Source organism: Dermacentor andersoni, chromosome 1 (genome assembly GCF_023375885.2).
Source record: "Dermacentor andersoni chromosome 1, qqDerAnde1_hic_scaffold, whole genome shotgun sequence".
Lineage (NCBI taxonomy): Eukaryota > Metazoa > Arthropoda > Arachnida > Ixodida > Ixodidae > Dermacentor > Dermacentor andersoni.
Genome location: NC_092814.1, coordinates 277502404 through 277523245, shown reverse-complemented (window position 1 = coordinate 277523245; position 20842 = coordinate 277502404). Strand labels below are relative to the sequence as shown.

Sequence of the window (20842 nt, the reverse complement as noted above, 5' to 3'; positions counted from 1 at the left end):
GTGCTATTCTGCTTGTACAAGTCTACTAGTGTATTCTTTTTATTAGTGTAATAGTGTATTCATATTAGTTTGCCAGATCTATAGTCTATCAGTATCTATGTGTGTTGTATAGGTGTAATGTGCTTCAAGGAGAAGCAAGCTTCCTCATTTGCCCAAAAAATGAGTCAGAAATAATGCATTTATATTATCACAAAAGACAATACATATAAATCAACTATTAAGCCCAGGATTCAGAAAGGAAAGATTGTTGGAACAAATAAACACCATACAACAGCTTAAAAAGAATAAAAATGTGATCATGTTTAAAAGAGAAAAGATGTTTCAATTGGTTCACAACAAAGTTTAGCCTCTTTAAACAGGAGGTTATTGGCAATCAAGCCACCGAATTGGTTCACACGTACACCACGAAGATTATCAGACTTCACAATCTGGAAAGCTAGTGAATGGAAGTGGTGGGTTCTTCATTATTCATTACCATGCCTTCATAGCTTTTTGCCGGATAAGTATGTCAGACATTCCAGTTTGCTTGTGGAGGGTGTCTATATACTTCTACTAGACACCGTCACTTCAGATGACCATAATGAGATCATCTGATCTTCTCTCGGAGTTTGTTGTGAGAGCACAGTCTTTGTATGGATTGGGTGCAATGGCATAGAATGTACACGAAATCCTGCATGTTCCTAAAAGTGCGGCTAAACTAGGACCTCATTGGTCGCATTGTTCATTTGTATTTGAAGGCGGAAATGAACTTCTCGTGAAATTGGTCAGTGGAGCTAATGATGTTCCTTTACAAATATTGGAATGTTATGTACTTGCTTGTAAGTTACAGGCAGCTAAAGCTAGTTTAAATCTTTCACCAGAAGCAGTGAGTTTTTTTGGTGCGCAGGAGAGGGGAGCTGATCAGCAGACAGTTTCGTTAGGCACTGGAAAGCTGTGCCTGAACTTGGATGAAAGTGAAAAACAGGCTGTAGTCCACAACCGTGGCTGTGACTCAACAAGTGTCACTGAATATTACCGAATGGTCGTCAACCAACAAACATTCCACTCTCTCCAGTACACTTGAACTATAAAGACTAAAAACAGTGCATTTGTCAGCTTCTCAGGTGCATTTTCTCTCATTTGTAGAATTCTTACTGGAGCGAATTCTTGTATAATTCTGAAATGCAAGAAACTATTTCCTGTTGAAATTCTCCATGCAAAGCACCTTTCAGTCTGCGTCAGGAGAGAGGAGCCACTAGTTTACGTAACACCCAGCGAAGTTATGTGCCTTTATGTGTTTATAGAAATAGACAACAATATTTTTGAATGGACAATACGAAACCTTTAAGAAAGAGACTAATTCCCGTGCTCAAGACATGGCAACGATGAACAGTATGTCTTTAGCCATGGTACATGAATGTCTGGTTATAACAGGTTATAGCTTTAAAAAACAACAGTTGGTAACAGTGCACCATGCTTTATGGCGTTCTGTAATAATCAGCTTTTTGATGTTTGAATATATTAAACAAGCCAGAGCCATCAAAATTCTAGAGTGTTTATTTTTTCTTGCGATAGCTTCTTGTTTTCCTAATGAACCAGCTAGCCCAATTTGCCACTCTTCATTATTGTACGCTTGTTAATTAAGTGCTTGGGGAATTGCATGGTCTGCATGTTGGCAGTAGTGACGCAGCTGCTGATGAACAGTTGCAGTAGCCAAAACATGACAATATTTTACAGGACTTATGCACAGTTTCAGGTCGGTGTCCTTACATGTAGTGAAGGGCCCTACTTAACCACGTGACTGCCTTGAGTGGGTGATCACAGTGAACAAACAGTGCTTCACTAGCAGATGGTGAAGAGGTAAAGCTTCTCAGTCTGTATGCAGAGGCATGGAAAGCAGCTGAATGTTAAGTGAGCAGTTATGCTACTTGATACAACAGCATCATTTTCACACCGTGCATCTGTCTTCCTCACTTTATTTTCTCCTTTGACTCAATGTAGCTGGTGCAAGTTTATCCGTTAACTGTGGCGGCATGACTAAGACACTATCTTTTTTCTGAATGAAACAAGCAAACTGTGAAATTTTATTTTAACAGTGTATTACGGTTTTAATCAAAGACTGCAAACACTATACATGAAGCCTGTTCTGATAGTCTTCTTTGCTGTCACGTGCTGAAGGCTACACAGGTTAAACCACTTTTACACATTTCGACGTGCGGTGGTTGAACTAGCACCCAGTGAAGAATTGTGTCTTCTGATTTTGCAATATGTTCACTGATGTTTAGGTGTTTTTGTTCATGAATGTGTGGTTTTAAAAATGGTAAATCCATGCTCTTACTTGAATAAGTTCTCAGATCTGTACTCACTTTTGCTTAAATAATATTGCTGTATTGTCATGTTCTGATATATTGCTGTAGATCTTGTACCAATAGCGATGCTTGTCCTGTTTCCTTGCTTCTTGTCAGTGTGCCATGCCAGTTTGTTCTTTTTGCTCAAGCTCACTTGTGTTCTGTCACATATCACAACACTTTTGGGATGAATGCAAAAGTGCATAGTCCAGAGAAAATAGCTTCATATGAAGTTGTAATATTATAAAAGCATGTGCCAATTAGACCTGGTGTTCTATACAGCATCTGTGAGCACAAATGGGCATGGTGAAGTTGGTACTTCAGTCTGTGTTGTTCCTCTTATGTGTTTGTTTAAATGTGGCTCAAGTTGCTTGCTTATTCTTTAGATAATGGAGTGTAAAATAAACCCTAGTCATGTTTGTAGTCATGTTGCTTGTGTCTTGTCCTTGTTCCTTTGTGGATGGATGCATTAGCGTTGTCATAATTTTCAAATCAAGTATGCACCAACTAGCCCAGAAAGTAGCTTTAATGAAATCACGTTGCTAGTGTCTAATTTATGGCATTCACAAACTCAGCCTGACATGTTAGAGCTACAGTTAGTATCCACAGTCTTGAAAGTGCTTTGTTTTGCTTTTGTAAATAAACTTTATTACAACAGTAGGAAGATACCTATGAAGAAAGGAGCCAGACAAGTAGACACAATCTCTGCAATGCTATTCACTGCGTGCTTGGAAGAAGTATTCAAGCTATTAAACTGGGAAGGTTTAGGAGTAGGGATCGACGGCGAACACCTCAGCAACATTCGGTTTGCCGATGACATTATTCTATTCAGCAACACTGCGGACGAGTTACAACAAATGATTGAGGACCTTAACAGGGAGAGTGTAAGAGTGGGGCTGAAGATTAATATGCAGAAGACAAAGATAATGATAAATAACCGGGCAAAGGAACAAGAATTCCAGATCGCTAGTCAGCCTCTAGAGTCTGTGAAGGTGTACGTCTACCCAGGTCAACTAATCACAGGAAACCCTGACCATGAGAAGGAAATTCACAGAAGAATAAAAATGGGCTGGATCGCATACGGCAGACATTGTGAGCTCCTGACTGGGAGCTTACCATTATCATTGAAAAGGAAAGTATACAATCAGTGCATTTTACAGGTGCTGACATATGGCGCAGAGATTTGGAGACTGACAAAGAAGCTTGAGAACAAGTTAAGGACCGTGCAAAGAGTGATGGAACGAAGAATGCTAAGTATAACTTTAAGAGACAGAAAGAGAGCAGTTTGGACAAGAGAGCAAACGGGTATAGATGATATTCTAATAGACATTAAGAGAAAAAAATTGCACTGGGCAGGTCATGTAATGCGCAGATTAGATAACAGTTGTACCATTAGGGTGACAGAATGGGTACCAAGAGAAGGGAAGTGCAGTAGAGGATGGCAGAAGTCTAGGTGGTGCGCCAAAATTAGGAAATTTGCGGGTGCTAGTTGGAATCGGTTGGCGCAGGACAGAGGTAATTAGAGATCGAAGGGAGAGGCTTTCGTCCTGCAGTGGACATAAATATGATGATGATGATGATGATGATGACAGTAATTCTGTTTTGAATATGCATTAAATGTTGTACATCTGTCTCGCAAAATTTGTAAATGTAATTTTGTATTAAAAGAACTGGAGCACGCCTGCTACAAAGATGGACTGATACTTTTCTCATGCAACTTCCCCAATGTAGTTTCACAGGCTAAGTAACGCTGCTGTGCTTTGAAAACGTGTGCTTTAATTTATGTTGAAACATGTTTAGGATAATATATCTGCATACAAGCTGTAAAAAGTTTTGATAATTGCACAGTTTACACATTTCATTTTTATTTGATACTCTAATATCCCAACTGTGTTTGTTAATCTGTTCACATGGCAGGCAATGCATTCAGGGTTGTATATTCAGTTCATTTTAAAAACATCTCTTCAGGCGTGTGGGCACCGGCTTGTGTGCTATTTCTAACATGCTTTATCAGTGCCTCAATCAGATTCCTGTATGTCATATGATGATCTCTACCTGGGTTTAAAAGACTGATACATCATGCTATTTGGTCTTGTAGGCAGCACAGTGAGATCTATCTGCTGCCTGCCAGTCTGGTAAAGAGTTCTATGGGTCAGGTAGGAATATATATCACCCTTAGAAGGACCCATACAACCTATACATATTCCTAAGAGACTTGTAGAAATTTCTATCAGTTTTTTTTGCTAGGGTACTGATATTAGGTTTTAAACTAGTGATGGCACTCCGAAGAGACATTAGTGGAGACATTGCCCCACTGGGCACGTGCAGCAGCTAAGCAAGTGGGGGGGGGGGGGGGGGAGATATGGACTGGGCACCGGCTTGCGAGAGCAAGGATGACGTGGCATTGCGGCGGCGCCCTCTCCCCTCACGCAACACCTGGCGCACTAGAGTGATGGCAGACGTACCCTTTCACCCGCTCTGCTCCCTAGAGGCACGCTCGCAATGTGGTCACAACCAATGGGATTTGAGGTTCCATTTCGCTGAGACGACAGACGCTGGCTTTTTTACTCAGTGGGCCATTTGTTTAGTCTGTTTGAACAGAAACGGACCTGCCAGAGTTTAGTTGTTTCACGACAAAACACACAGTCATCAACAAAAAGTTTAGTTTTCTACGTTAAGTTCTTTGCGAGATCTAAAATGAGAAAAATCAAGGGCCTAAACACTCAGCATTGTGGCATGCCAGAAGTGACAAAAGACAGATTTGTGAATTGGAGTTGTTAACATACAAATTGTGTTTAGTCATGAAGAAAGCATTCAGGAGAAGGAGGCAGTGGCACAAAGTAGCAGAATTTAAAACGCTAGAAGCATCCATTCAACGCAAGAACTAAGTTCAATGGAGGAGATCAAGTTAGTGAACATGACAATATAGTTATGTTTTTCATGAGAGACAAGGTCTTATGGCAACCATGTTGACATTTGTTGTAGAAGTTTTGTGACACAATTTAGGATTATTATGGAGATTGAAATAAATGATGTTAGGGAGGCTTGGCGATTGAGGCCAGCAATTGTTCCGCCCAAGTGTCTCTCATAATATTACTGCGGCAGATCACCACGTGCATTCTGTCCTAGAAGCTGAAAAGGTAATGCTAATCTGTGTAATGCATCTGTCGAATGCCGACAACAGTATGATGCTGATGGTGACAACGATGGCATGATCGACGATGGGTCAATTCTAGAGTCATCACGATTGAGGCATAACGACTTTGGAATGATGAGTGCATGCATGGCAATGACTGCGTATCTACTACACAGCGTGAAGGCGGCAGCATCCAACGGCGTGATATTACAACTAATTTGAAATGACAATGCAATGATGACGACAGATTGAAGACTGTGAATGGTGAACAATGATGCGTCCACTTGGCAACTAAAGAAAAACCTATGAGGACAGCTAAGCATGTCTTATCTGAGTTGTGATTGCGAAAGCATTAATGCCCAATGGAACGCCACTGAGCAGTCCTTCGAGTTTTACGCTGCAAGTGATGCACCCTAGAGCTACATTGGGCCCGAGATAGCAAGCAGCAGCAGCCTGCAGTGCCAACACCGCATGCCACCGACGTGCTGCACGACCAGAGACCAGGAAACAGCAGTGGCCACCAAGGCCGGCAGGCACGCGCAGCAGCTAAGCCAGTGGAGGGGGGAGATACAGACCGGGCGGCGGCTTGCGAGAGCAAGGATGATGGGCATCGCGACGATGCCCTCTCCCCTCATGCAACACCTGGTGCACTATAGCGACAGCAGGTGTACCCTTTCACCTGCTCTGTTTCGTCGAGGCGCGCTCGTGACGTGGTCGCAGCCAATGGGATTTGAGGCGCTGTTTCGCTGAGACGACAGACGCCGGCTTTTTTGCTCAATGGGCCATTTGACGCTTTCGCATAAATAATCGCTACAGAATAATGACGACGTGGTTATGTTGAGCTCGCGTCCACGCTTCATCTGCACGGACCGCCCTACCTGTGTACTTTTGGTACTGGGGCCAATTCTGTACCATGCAATACACTCAGCCATGGAGCACCCGCAACGATCACACGATAGGCAAAAAACGCTGTGCTTTAAACATGCACCCATAGAGCGCCCCAATATTGCAACAAGCCGATCCGCGCATAGTGAAGCGTCCGCATGGCCGCGTTTGCCACGTGGCCGTGCTATGCGAGTGTGTGGCTGATATATTAATTGAGTAATCGAAAGACTGGTTCCGAATGCATTTACTAACCAATTTGAGTCCACAGCACTTTTATGTGCTGCTTTGAATAACTGTGTGTGGCACCGCGGTTCCCACAGTTGCCCAATGCATGTGGCGCATACTTTAGCAGCAGTGCTCAGCGTGTTTCGACTAAAGCATTTTCATTTCAATTCTGCTCGCCACTCATGGCGGCTGTAGCTGCTTATAGTTATACAGTACTTTGGTTATAAAGTACAGTAAGTCTAGTTAATAAATTTTATTGGGATGTGAGGTTTTATTTTGTTAAATCGAGAACTTCGTCAAATTGAAACCACTTGATTAGATCACGCAACATGCCATAAAATTGATGCAAGGGCCAAAAATGTCGTTTTTGCCTACGTTCCCACTTATTGTAGCAGTTGAGCATGTACTCTGCCTTAACAGAAAAAACGATTAAAATCCCCAGAACTCAATTAGACCTACTATACACACATTTTTCTTTTTAATTATGGCAAATCAGGCAAGATATTAGTTGATTCTAGGTTTTCAGTGCTCATGAATGTGACAGTGAAAGTATTGAATGTCATGTAGTGTAATGCAACGAAAACAAGGACACAGGAAAAAGGAAAACACAGACATAATTAGGCGCTTGTGTCTGTGTTTCATTTCTTCTTGTGTTCTTGTTTTTGCTGCGCTACACTACATGCCGTTCCATGATGATCAACGAACAAGCCCACATTGCCACCCCCGTGTAGAGAACAGGCAATTTCTTTATACACTTAAACCTTGATCAGTGGCACAGCAACAGGGGGGGCCGGGGGGCCGCGGGCCCCGGGTGCAAGGGGCCAGAGGGGGGGGGGGGGGTGTCATATACGTCTGAAGACACCAGGAACTTGTTGATGTCCTCGCCTTCCTCGACTACAGCCGGGGGGGGGGGGGGGTGACAGAAGACCTATGGGCCCCGGGTGCCAGACGACCTAGCTACGCCACTGACCTTGATATAACAAAGAAGTAAAATCGGCAATTCGCTTCGTTATATAGAAATTTCCTTGTATCGAAATTCGATCTGTTATGCAAATGAGTACAGGCGCCGATCGTTTTTGTTGCATGGAAAGGGGCCATGCGATTTTCCGAATTATTGGGCAATAAAAAAAAGCAAGTTTGAATTAGGAAACATTTTATTTTGACGAATATAGGAGTCAGCGATGAATGATACGGTTTCATATGCCACGTTGATATCTTTACATCAGCGGTACGAATTGAGTGACGCCATGCTTTCGCGTGCACTCCGCCCCCAAAGCGTCGCCCGGTCGCACTGCGACAACGCTATCATGAAAAGCGCCGGCAGCTGGGAGCGAATGCTTCGTCTGCTTCTCGTTCCAACGGACCATCAAAACTCGAGATTGCGCAACCTTCAATACTAAACGTGCGGGAAAACAGCTTACATGGTGCCACGCCTTCCTGGCATGCCCGCTCTTTCCACACGCAGCAGATTACCTCTAGAGCAGCGTGCGCGGCTGCGTATGCGCTCAGCCGCGTCTCGGCCAGTCATGGCCGAGACGCGCGCCAAATTACCCCCCCCCCCCCCCACTCCGCCCCCTCGCGCGCGCTTGATCGCGTTATCGCGAGCTCGCTTTCCTTCCCCACTTTGCCATTGCTCGCGGGGAAGGCCGCACTTATGAAGCCACCATCTTTCTTGTCTCACCCTCGCACACTTTCACTCGCACCTAAAGCACAAGTGCGCGGGGCGCGATAGGATCTGATCGCACTTGGACTTAATTTATACGGAACATGATGCGGCTCCAAGCTATTGTTCTTGTCGCGCGCTGCACGCAGTTTGAGAGGTGCGTTTGCAAGGAGCCGCTTATAATTCAGTCATTTGACTATCTGCGTCCACGGAAGTTACCATTGATTGTCTCAAATGGCACTCCTCTGCAGCAGAAGCGAAATTTCGTTATATTGAAATTGCACACAAACACACTTCTTTATATTTAGGCTCTAGATGCATGGTGTTCTATGGAGAAGAGGTTATGAAAAGTTAAATTCTCCGTTATGTCGAGAATTTCGTTATACTGAGGTTTAACTGTATAGAGATTTGAATTTATATACCTTGTTGTGCAGCTCCTTGGGTCATGGTTTCTATGACTATGACTCATATGACTCTGTATCTGTTGTGTAGGAAACCTCTCTCACCCCGTTTCCCTACGGTTCTCCTTTTGGAGGAGGCCCCCAGTTGATGCTATCCTTGTTCCACTCTTGGCCCACATCATTTCATAATCGAGGCATCTAAGGCCACAGTTCCTTATGCTATGCAGCTCTGACATCATGCGTACCATACAGAATTGTACATGAGCCTGAACCCATGCATAACCATTCTTCTGATCAAATGTTAATTTTTAGACTGACGTCCTTTCCTCTTGCATGACAGTTATCTCTGCTGTATTGTTGCTGCTCTCTCATGTACGTATACCAATAAATTATCTTAGTCAATTTCTTCGTGAACATTGAGTCCAATCTTTGCCAACTTAAGTGTGTGTTGAATGTTAATTTTTTAAGACCTGCCTTCACAATCTGCCTCCATCTCATCCATTTTAGCATCCTCAATTCAGTCACTTCTCCATCCTGAATTCTAGATGACTTTATTAAACTTGTTTAGGTTCCATACAGTATTGCTGGTCATGTATTGTCTTATAAGTTTATTAGACAGTGAAAATCTTCAACTTGACTGGAACCTGTGTAACATAAATATCATAATGCATCTTTTCAGTTTTTCCGAACTATGTCAATTCTGCTGATTCTGTGGGCTGTCCAAATTTTCCATGTTGGTGTTTTCAGTTATCATTGAACCAAGGTGTCCGTCTTCTCTATGGTTTACCCTCAAGGCTTCCCTTTCATCTACTCTGAGAAATTGGCATGCGGCTACCAGATGTGGGCAGCTTGCCTCACAACACATGCACATGCTCAGCTACTTTCGTCAACCTTTGTGCTAGATGTCAATCAGCATGAGCGAAGCAGTCAGAATGGGGAATTATGAAATTAAGGCAGAGGTTCGAGCATTAAGGGAAGTCATACTTATGAGGTGAGTACATGTGAAGAAAAGTATTCACAAATGTTGGGAATTTGCAGTTTCCTGTTTATTGGTCTATTAAACTCTCCCTAGCTATTTCAGTTATTTCATCATGTGTTGCAATTTTTAGTTGTAATATGTTTTTTTTTAAGTGCTGCCACACTTACTACTAGAAGTTTGAGAACCTATATTTCTTATTCACTTGGTTCATTAATACCTACAAGCAGCAGTCTTTTCACTTTCCATCAGCTATTGAATGCAATGCCCAGATATGTTCTCAGTCTACTTCAGTGGGAGTCACTAACACAGTGAATGATCATGAAGCATGTGTGTTCTTAGAAAGTGCCCTCACGTGATGCAGCTGTAAGTTAAGGTAGGGAATGCTTTGGAAAGCATGTTATGTGGCTTACATGATAATTATTTTATGCCAGAAAGCACACAAATATTCGTGTTTATTTCTGGTGTTCTTCTTCCTTAATTACCTTCTTGATTCAGCGCGTATATATGAAGCAAGAGATCCTGGCTTCTTCTTTCTTTACATTAGCAAATTACATTAATCATATAATAGCACACTTTACATAATTGAGCACACTAAAAGTCACTTGGCGAGCAAAACATGTACTTGTCCTTTTGAATATCCCAGCTTAATGTTTTAGTGTGTGCAGTTTGGACGTGATTCTTCAGAAGCACTACATCTGCTTCAAGTATATGAGGTATAATTACTTTTGCTTAAAGATAATCCTAATCTTCCTTGATAGCTGTCCTTTTTTTACTAGACAATATAAGCATGGTACTTAATTCCAAGGTAAATATGCCTGCTGTAACTGTATGCATCAGTGTTTGACTATTCGTTACCTACTATTCCTATTAGAAAAATGTATTTGCCAACCTCCAATTATTTGCATTGAAGTAGTGAAGAGTTTGATGGCAGCCTGTCTGGTTTGGTCAAAAGAGGCACGGTAAGTAGTTTAAAATTAGATGCCAGCCATAAAAATGAAAAATAAGAACTGGTTCAACTGGAGCTTTGTTCACAATCTTTGTGAACAAGGCTTTCAAGTGGGAGCTGAAACATCTATCTTGTATGCCCGATCTTCATTTGCTTATTATTATTATTTGAATTCATCTAGCCCTAAAGAGGTGGCAATTTATTTCGAATACTACTCTTTGCATTTTGTTTCCATTGCTGAGTTGTTTTTTTTTTAAAGTAACTTCATGCACCACACAAGTACAACTCAAACATTTTCATTCTTTCAAGGACGTCACAACTAGTGGAAGGTATTCTGCACTAACATAATTATTTTGAGATTTCCAGTAAATATGTAGTCCTCATAAAAAGTATCTAAATAATTTTCGCCTAAGCGGTTATACATTAACCATGTAGGCTTCATCAACTTCTGATATCACTTGGTCTTGGCAAACTTGTAAGCTGACAAGTTTGAGCATGCAGTCACTTCCCTCCATATTTGTTTCGATGAAGGCTTGCCCTTTGGTGCTACTCTGGATCCACCCCCGTTTCCTGTGATTGCCACTACGGGCTTCAAGGCACACACCCTCAGGAAAACTTTTCATGCACAAACCTGGTTCTTTCACACTTTTACTAAGACAGACATTGAAGGCTGTTCTTTAACATGCTCATGAGCACTTATCATGATCAGTTCCCCATATAAGTGGTTTTGCTGAAGAGAATACAGGAATATGAGCAAAATTGACATGGAACCAACATATAGATAACGTCTGCATGACTGCCTATCAAAAGTTATATTTTCTTAGAAAAAAAAAACTGGAACGTGCATCGCGTAATGTAAAACTTATTGCATACACCGCCTTCATTAGGATGATACTGGAATATTCAGCCGTTGTTTGGAGTCCCCATCAAGTGACGCTTAAGAGGAAGTTGGAAAGAGTCTGGCGGCGCGTTTTATTTGTTCGACATACCGAAGGAAGGAATCAGTCACGCTTATGTTACAGCGTTGCAACTTCGATCTTCTTGAGGTATGTAGGAAAAAATATAGGCTGAAGGTGCTTTATCAAATAATGCAGGATCAACTTAAGATTGATAAGCTCAAATATCTACATGCTCCAGGCAAAAGATACCCGCGAACTAACCACGACTACGTCATAAAGCCGGACCACACCAACAGTGATACATATCGATACTCATTTTTCCTGGATGCGATAGAAATGAGGAACCAATTGCCAAACGCTATTGTTAGCTTAAAAGATGTCACCGACTTTGAAAATTCTGCTGAGGCATATTTATGGGAGTTTTTGATTTAGTTTTGAAGTACCAAGTGATATGTGCGACTTGATATTCATTGTACGTATTTTGATAAATGTCAGAAGTGTGCTGAACAGCATTCAAGTGAACATCTTATTAACTGTGAATTGACAAGTGTTAAGCAACTTTACGTACATTAACATTGTCCATATTTGATTTATGTAATTGTATTGTCCTCCCTGTTATGACCCTCTATGAGTGTTGACAGTATTAATAAATAAATAAATAGACAACGAGGAATGTGGGTAAGAACACTTTATTTTCAGCACACATGTTTTTTTAATGAACTGCTGTTATACTGCTAAAATCTGCACATTTAATAAAAGTACACTGCTTTGCTTCATCACTCCATGCTAAGTGCAAGTATCCTGTACCAGGAAGTCAAACCAAGACGTGGGATGTTCAGTCTGTGAAAATAAAAACGAGTTTGAAACATTAACGTGCAAAAACTAAAGCACACTCAAGAAAATAAACACAGCACAGGAACATATCCAATGAATCAGAATTACCCTTGAGAGCAAACATATAGTTTCTATGGCACAGTGAAGAAACCTTATTCCTCCAGCTTTTTTGTGCGCGCGAGAAAATATGAAAGTGCATGCGTTCTCCCCATATTGTGTATCTGTCACCTTTTCACACACAACAAAGATGATGTCTCAATGTGCCCAACTGTCTTTGCATATCCATTTCTCTGCTCTCATACCATGATACCTACAGTTAAAGGCTGTAGCAATGCTTAGCTTGAATGAACCAACACAAGGTGCATGCACTGCGCTGTTGAACATGGCATTGTAAGTTAGATTCATGCACAGCACATTCATGTGCCATAAACATTTGATTGTGATTGTAGGCGAGATAAATAAAAAGAAGGTATGTAAATAAGAATATTCCCTAATAAGCTGTGCAGAAGTGCTCTCCCGTTTGGACAGAAGCCGAGCACAGCTGCAGTGAACAAGAAGCCAACTTATACAGCATTTAAAATCTAGGTTCTAAATGTGCTACAGATTTTTCTGAATTCATGGTTGAAAATCTAGGTGTTAAAGGTGACAAACATTTAAACAGGTCTCTATTCGGACTGGTAATGCTATGTGTCACCTAGTTTGATAAAATATGCCATATCACTGGTCTCCCAAGCTACGGCTGCTGTCCAGTTGCAAGTGCAAATCACTCAATTATGTCTAGGGCACGTTTGAGCAAAAGGCAGCCAAGATTACTGTGCCAATGAGATCTATTTCCTGACATCTGATTTCTTCTCAGAAAGCTACCTCTAAAAAAAAACCTTCACAACAACATAACCCAAACCTTTCTTGAGTAAAGCCATCACACTGGTCCTTGAACACTAATTACACAGTGGCTCTTTGTGATGTAATGTTATGTACGTCAGCACCTAACGAAGTACAGGAAAATTTAATAATGGCAGCGTGACAGGTACACAAAAAAGTAAAGGGATAAAACATCACACAAGCTGCCAACAGTGTTCATATCTCCATTTCAATGTGGATGTTTTTAGCAGTGAATACATGTTCTCATTAAACTGAGTCATATTATTACAAAAGCGAAGGGCAAGGGTCTTTACATTCTAAACTGACAAATGTGCTTTATTGCGATTCACCGCAATACAGGAGGTGTTTTGCAGTGAACCATCACATAAGGTTTTGGCTACTACGGCGGGCGTGTCCTACAGCGGGGCCTCTTGTGTATTGCGGTAAAGCGTATTATTGTGACAAGAGCTAACCTGGCACGTATGGCTTTAGCCAACAAAAGTTCTCAAGACATCATGCATCCTGCCACGAAAATCTGCTTTGATGAGAGTAGAACATTAGGTTCGTCGCTGACAGAAACCATACATTCCAGATTCACGTAAATCTTTCCCAATATCGGCATGCTTCACCGCAACACACAACTATGTTGCGGTGATAACGGTGGTCGAACAGGCTGGTGCAAATGTTTCGACACGGGAGCATGCCTTCATCAGGACAACTGCTTTCCTTGGCAGTTTTCATATACGTGAGTGCCCCCAACTCCCAACAGGGGAGATTTACCTGGACCTTTGCCAAGAGACGTACCGACCAGCGTTTGGTAGTGGCTGGTAGAGATGCAGGAGTCTAAAAAGCGTTGCGAAATTCGGTTCCGTAAGGTTACCTTCACCGCAATACAAATATGTTAAGCGGTTAGACATACAAAATATTTTGCGGTGAATCATAGCAAGGGTATCCGGCCTTTGATGCAAAGCAGCTTTCCAAGAGGCACGGTAATGCCGTGGTTAGTTATGCAGTTCCCCGCATGCAAGTGAGTTCCCTGCGTTCGGCGGTTTCCCAGTGACATACAAAATTACATTGATTGACTGTGTTGTAAATGGGCGACGGCACTATATGCTGATGCAAAAGCGTCGTTTCGCTTTCGAAAACTGCGCTCGGCTAAAGAGAACAACCTTGACTCGCATATGACCAAAGCAGTTGAACAGGAAACTACGAAATTACGTAACTGTTATGGAAGAAATCAACAGCTCAGAAAAAAATGGCCGTGTAAACATTAACTGGCTTACGAGGTCGACAAACCAACGGTTCAAAGCATCACAGCCACGTCCGAAATAGCGCTGAAGGCCGGCCAGTACACTTAGGCGCCTCAACGCGCGTAATGTAACAGGAGACGACAGGTGCACGCGTACATCATTAAGGAACACATATTATTTATGTCGGTGAAAGCGGTCACTCTTCAGTTCTGACATGCTTCAGCGCGTAACACTAGTCTACTGCGGCGAAGCTGACTTCAGGACCCCGATTTCTTCAACTCATCTGGCGAGGCAGGTCCGTTTATCACGCTTGGCAACGTTTGACATTTTCTGCCTTAATTTCGTTCGTTCTTTTTTAATTTTCTTATCACAGTGACCCTGTATCACGCAGTAGCAGAGCTAGTGCCGCGTCTTAACTGCGTAAGGAAAGGCAAGCGTGTATGCAGCAGGCACGGCGGCATTGGCTCTTGTTTGGAAACTTCAAGAGACGCTCTTCCGCGCAGCGATGTCATTTGTATTATTAAAAGAATGCAGGTGACGATTAAATGAGCCGCAGCAAAGCTGTAAAAAAGCAGTAGTAATGCTGTTCTAAGATCCTCTCGCTCGAGCGAGATGGTCTTAGAAAAAAAGCGCGACGTAACGCGATCTGACGGAACAGCTCGTCATGCCAGTGTTTTCTTACGTCCTCGTTCTTTCGCGCATCCTCCCTGAACCAGACTACTGAATGGTTCTGTGCACGCACTGACGATCCTGACGGAGGCAATACCACTCACATGAGCAGCTTTATATAATATGCCACGGCCCATTCCACATGCCGGCTGCAATTTGACGCGGCCAGGAGGCAAAATATGCGCACAAGGTACTTAATGGTAACGCATCAAACTGCTCACAGCCCCAATCCTTTATTACGCGCATATAGCGTGGAAAGATGAATTACTCACGCTCTAAGTGGGCACGGAATACGGACCGTTTCGCAGCGCAGCTGGCTCCGTAAGACGGCCGCCATGGAAATGAGCGGATGTGACATCATGGGTTATAGCGGACGTGACGTCATGGGTGAACGTAGACATTTCGGGCACCTTTCGTTTGCTGTGCCCCGGGCACAGCAGACACGGCCAAGTTTAAAGATTCCGCGTTCGTTGATCGGGTGCCGTTCGCGACGAAGCTATGTAATTACATTTATCTATATTTGCCTGAAGGAAATTAGATTTAAATCAGTTGGATAGGTTTAGAGAACTTCATTGGCTCTCTTGTAAAGTTCAGTTTCCATTTAGGTTGCTAAGAAAATATCGTGTCGTCTGCGTATGAGATGCAATCTTCTGAGAGGTAACCTGGTAAATCATTGATGTGCGACAGAAAAAGAAAACGGCACAACATAGATCTCTAGGGTACTCTGTTGTTAGTGAGTCATGATGAGGCTATTCGGTTAATTAGTACGTTACTACATATAGTGCTCACAGTTTCTCAAGCACGTGCTTATGAGTGTTCAAGATGTACCACGAATATCATATTTCAAAAGTTTCTTCAGTAATATATTGTGATTCGCCATATCAAAAGTCTTAGTCAAATTCCCGAAACTACTCAATGTTATTGTTTTCTTTCAATGTTTGCTTTTGTCTTTTCTACTATGTTGAGTAGCGCTGGCTCTGTCGACTTCCCTTCCGCAAACCCATATTGCTACTCTGCGTAAATTTTGTGTGTTTTCCGTTTTAGTCAGATATTCCACAAGCTTCTCAAGAAATGGCACGCGAAATTGTAGAATATTTCGTGAGTATGCATGGGCGACGCCTAGAAAAAGGTCCAATCTCGGATACGTTGTAGGTGTGGCTCGTGGGCTGTGTGCGCTTGCTACCCCCCCCCCCCCCCCCCCCAACGGCGAACGCACGCTTCGTGATACCCCCGTCCCCGGAGGCACTCCAGAAAATCAATGCCGACAGAAACACTGCAGAGATTACACAAAGCGCGCCTATTCGTCATACATCATATACGCTAACTATAGGGCTTATGCAAGCTGTCGCCGGCGCCCATCTGCCGGTGCACAGCTAAAGCGACCGCCAGAAACCGAGGGCACGCAGCGGACAAAAGCAAGTATCATCTGACGCGACAGGCGCAGGTTGACTCGACCGTCGTGTCCAGCACGGTCAACCCGACGCGCTCCCTCACGAATTTACATGAGAGCAACGCCGACCCTCATGGGCTTGTGCAAGCGAGTGAAAACATTTCCTGACATGCCATCCTTTGCAAGTGCTTCGATGAACGCGGATAGCATTACACTTGCGTTCTAGCTTATGAACTTGGATTGCGAACTACAGTAGTTTTTGTGTCGCGACTTGTGAATTACTCGCGGGAACTCGTTTTTTTGTGATTTTTCATTGATATGGCTTTGTTGTCCCAAGAGCTTTCAGCTTTTTAATGCATGTCGAAGCAGAGGATCGAGTAGCCGGCGCCTCTACGATGCGCCGAAATCTCCTTATACATGCATTTTATTAAAAAAAAAGAAAGGTCCAGCCAGTCTATATACGCACCTGCTGCCGGTAGAATTATATGAATGGTCAACAGACAATGACGCAAAGAAAGCGTAGGGTTTATTACTTGTATATTTTTAATGGAAATGTAGAGAATGATAAGTAAGGCTATGGAAATGAAAGGGGCGAAAAATTCACGCAGAAACTCCTCTGGTAGTTCTCTAGATATGCGTAAGCATTATGCCACTTTTTCATCTCCACGCAGCTTGGTGTCATTATCAGTCTTATGAAACTTCATCCGCCCAGTACAAACGACAGCGCCGCGGCGACACGAACTGCTGCGGACGGCGGAGCAAGGTGCATTGACGACGCAAGCAAAGTACTGCAGGTGGCGGCGCCATGTGCGCTGATGATGTTCCGATCATGCAGCGCAAGCGTATCTGCAGCCGTTATTGCTATTCAGCGCCTTATCCATCGCGTCGAACCATTATGAAGCGCGATCAACCGTACTCCGGCGGCGGCTGTGTATGACACGGCCGCGCGGACCGTATCTTGAAAGCGATCTGCGACGCAGACAGAAAAGGCAGATTGCTGATTGCTTCACGGGCTGTGTTCTCGGGGCTTCGCGTTGAAGAGAGACGCGCGGGTTCATGTTGTCACGTAGTAGTGAGGGTGAAGAATGCAGCAAAAACTGTGATTGACGAAACTAGCATTTTATTTTATTGTCTCACTACCTTTTCTCTGCTACATGCCAGAGTTCTGGCGTGGAAGTTCACTGCGAATAGAAGTGCTCCGGCTTCGTTGCTATAGCCTCCGGGAGCAAAATGCTGCTATTTGCGGGAATAGACGTTGTTATGATCGGCCTGCGGGGGCTGGCGATCTTCGGAGAAGCGACCTTCGAACCCTTTCCAGCCCGCTGCGACGACTCGCTTTGTAAGGAGAACAATGCGCCGCCTCAACAGCCCAACGGCGCCGGCATGTCTAGTGACGGTCGGCGGACCGAGTATTGTTAGTTGATTCGCCGTCGCCTTCACAGTTTGCTTGGAGCAAGAGAACTCCTGGAACAGGGTGTCTTGCTGTGCGATCTCACGGGCCCCAGAAGTCGTCACAGTCAATGGACAGACGCGGCGGCCACTGACTGCAGGGTCAGCTCTGGGATCAAGAGGCGCCTGCTCGGGTCAAGACCCCTGTCTACAAGAACCCTCTCACCTCGGTGTGTTCAGTGAAACCAAAGTGCGGGAGTGAGTCTGTGAACCCTGCCCCTCAAAGGCGGGTCGACCACGACGACTTTGGACGCTCCCATTGGTCGAAGGTTGAACGGCCGTTTTCCCTCACCTAGAGATCTAGGGAGGACAGAGTGTTTTTAAGCAGCCGTTGGCGGCTGCTCAGTGTGCGTTCTCTTTAAGTCATGCTAGACTGATGAACTGTAACGTTCTCCACCCTTTATGTAGATATTGTAAATAAATCCTATATTCTTCGTTCTCGATGAGAACAAGTCCCTGCCTTCAACAACGATCTCAGCGTGGATGAGTTGGACGACGGCATGGGCCAGCTACCATCTATTTCATGCCCGACCCCAACTCTTACAACGTCCCACAGTGTAGACAACTATGACCTCATGCCATACGGTCAGGCGCAAAATGTCGACTTCATGGAACGTGACGAAGGAAGTATTTGTAGAGTTTGATGAATGTTCAGTCCGCCTTCAGCTGCAGCTTTAAGCACGCATGGTGCCAAGAAAATTGTACAAGCTTTCTTTCTTTCTATTCTGTAGAACGTGTATCTTTTTCGCGCTTTAGAACGTATTTTTTTTTCAGGTATTTTTATTTTCAAGTTTTGCGCTAAACCTACTGGCTTTCCTCTGTTTCAGCGAGAGAATGCAGTAGATATGAAATATGAAAGCTAATTTTTGACTCTCCGTGCTGTCGTTCGAAGGGTACTTGAGGCGCTTGCTGATCACGACGGTACCTTCGAGGCTATGTAGGCCACCTACTTTGGGCACTGGTAAATTCCGCCGCTCTGTGCTACACGTAATAGTGACCTAATACATAACAACACATTAGATGGTGTCTTCATTTCCGCATTCAAATATTTTTGTAAGCCCCGGAAAACTTTCTATGCGGGATTGGTGCTTTGAATATCAACGTTTACCAGAATTCAACGAAGCCTGGCGGAGTCGGTTTGTCTGGCCGGAGTGCGGTCGTCGAGTTTATGTAAACGCGAGCAGTTAGGGAGGGGGGGGGGGGGGGGCTGCCTACAGCAAACAGATAAACTCGATCGAGCCGCTTGGAAAAATGCACGTAAACGTTCGTATCTGGCTGTCAACCGGAGAGAAGGTGACGGAGGAAGGGGGGGGACTTTGTGAACGTGCCTGCGAATATGTGGCAGTGCGTAGCGATCTCGTATACGCTCGTATTACGCAGAACGGAACGGCGGATGCTGTTTGACCTGAAAAAATAATGGGTTTCATGCAAGCGCTGCAGGTGGCGAGTCGGGATAACTACGCCAGCTGGCTCGACTTGCACCTGGCTCGACTTGCACTTGTAGGGTTCATGCATAAAAGAGGCTAACGAGTTCTTTTTCCGTGTCGCCCGAAAGCGCACTTTTTGCTCAGCTTATACTTGGTGCTGAAATTGTGCTCGCGTTGTGGGCCAGTGGTTAAAAAATATAATTAAATTATGGTGTTTTACGCGCCAAAACCACGATGTGCTTATGAGGCACGCCGTAGGGGGGAGGGGGGCACTTCGGATTAATTTTGGCCACCTGGGGTTCTCTAATGCGCACGTAAACCTAAGTACACGGGTGTTTTCGCATTTTGCCTCCATGGAAATGCGGCCGCCGTGGCCGGGATTCGATCCCGCCACCTCGTGTCCAACACCATAGCCACTAAGCAACCACGGCGGGTGTGCCAGTGGTTAGGTTGCCAATATGGGAAAATATATTTAAGCTACGTTACCAACTACGTTGGCCAAAAAAAAGGTAATTTGTTTCAAGTTACCACACACTAAAAGTTCCGGTGTTACATTAGGTCTTGGAAATTTGCCTTGGAAAATTAACAGAATTACTTTCAGATCACTTTTCTTTTTTAGCGCGCAGTTTATTTTCATATTTATACAGCATATTACTTTTGTCGACTTTTAGGGCGCGAACTATAAAGGGGAAAAAATTAAGAGGCACAGAAAAGAGCGCATGGGCGTTTTACGTAAAGCTATATTACAAACATTTATATTCCAATTCTGCAATCAGCCCTCCGCGATAGAGTTTTTTACCACTCCCACTTCGCCTGTCTGTCATGCGACGTCACGAAAACCGCAATAGCTCCCAATCTGACAGGACGTGTGCACATTGATTATGCATGATTTGACGGAAGAAAAGAAAAATTAATATTTCTGACTCGACGCCTTTTCGTCATTAACCCGCTGCTATTGGTCAAAAGGTTTCAAGCTGCACCCACCTCACATGTCTGTCACTCGACGTCGCAAAACCGCGAGGACTCATTGCGTCAAAGTGACGTGTACGCATTAAATAGGCATTAATATGCTGAATAAAACAGGATATTTTTCTGGATAGCCGGAGACTGCGCCGTTCCGAAAGGAATAGAAGATGCACTCTTAGGCAAAGTTACACCCTTTGGCTTGCCCCTTCTGCCACACAACAATAATCGTTATCTACCTTGATGCGTTTCCTTTCTTTAACGCTGCGAGCCCGGTACTTTCCAGTAACGAACGGCACGCGCGTTATCACCGTAGAACAGTTTACACCCTTTGGAGTGCCCCTTCTGATAACGCGCGTGCCGTTCGTTACTGGAAAGTACCGGGCTCGCAGCGTTAAAGAAAGGAAACGCATCAAGGTAGATAACGATTATTGTTGTGTGGCAGAAGGGGCAAGCCAAAGGGTGTAACTTTGCCTAATAGTGTGGTTGTCGCCGATCGCTCAGGCACTGGCTATACTCGCACATGCCGGAGAGCACG

At 43.9% G+C, this 20842-nt stretch overlaps 1 protein-coding gene and 1 long non-coding RNA gene across 2 annotated transcripts in view; one reads left to right on the top strand and one right to left on the bottom strand.

The window, feature by feature from the left end:
• Nucleotides 1-20842, top strand: part of LOC126548178 (glucose transporter type 1-like) — a 326053-nt gene that overhangs the window by 227746 nt on the left and 77465 nt on the right. The gene's annotated exons all lie outside the window — the stretch shown is intronic.
• On the bottom strand, nt 12135-15517 carry LOC129380920 (uncharacterized). The gene is made up of 2 exons (XR_008609125.1): nt 15348-15517; nt 12135-12301 (listed from the first exon to the last, which is right to left on the bottom strand). It is a non-coding gene; the product is annotated as an uncharacterized lncRNA (long non-coding RNA).